Below are 817 nucleotides of genomic sequence, written 5' to 3' on the forward strand. Positions count from 1 at the left end.
AAATCCTGATTTCTGGGCCTCATCATTAGTAACAAAGAAACAGAATTTCCGGAGGATGAGGCCCAGAAATCAGGATTTAACAAGATTCCCAGGTGATTCTAATGTGCAGCCAAGGTTGAGAACCCCGGCCCTAGACTGAGAGCAGCCAGGAGTCGGTGCCTGGAGTCTGTGACAGCTGTGCGTGGCGGGATGTCCTCCAATAAGGGCCTGATTTAAAAAGGTGATATGGCCCGGCCGGCGTGTCCCAGGGTTGAGCGTTGACCTATGAACCAGGAGGTCACGGTTAGATTCCAGGTCAGGGCACAGGCCCAGGTTGCAGGCTTGATCCCCATTGGGGGGCGTGCAGGAGGCAGCCGGTCAGTGATTCTCTCTCATCATTGATGTTTCTTTCTCTCCCTCTCCCTTCCTCTCTGAAATCAATAACAATATATTACATAGATATAAACCAAGAACACACCCCGGACTTTAATGGGGGAGCACTTTGACAGTCTGCATGCAGGGGGTCCCCTCCGGCAGGAGGCCTTCCAGGGACCACAGCGTTGTGTCCCCATCCAAAAGGCGAAGAGGCCGGGGAGCTTCAGGGGGTGGAGGGGCTGAGAGAGGCGGCCATTCGCTCAGCAGCTCAGCGAGGTGGCGGCGCTGGGTCACAGAACCCAGGGGGCAGCAGTGAGTTAAGGTTGTTCATGGCACTGAGGTCTGTCTCTCCATGACCAGGAGGTGGCGCTGCAGAGCAGGACGCTTTTCCTGGCCAGGATGTGCAGACTTCAGCCACAGTCTCAATAGCAGGTGTAAAAATTGCAGTTGGTTGTGGTGATTT

Source organism: Myotis brandtii, unplaced genomic scaffold (genome assembly GCF_000412655.1).
Source record: "Myotis brandtii unplaced genomic scaffold, ASM41265v1 scaffold3522, whole genome shotgun sequence".
Lineage (NCBI taxonomy): Eukaryota > Metazoa > Chordata > Mammalia > Chiroptera > Vespertilionidae > Myotis > Myotis brandtii.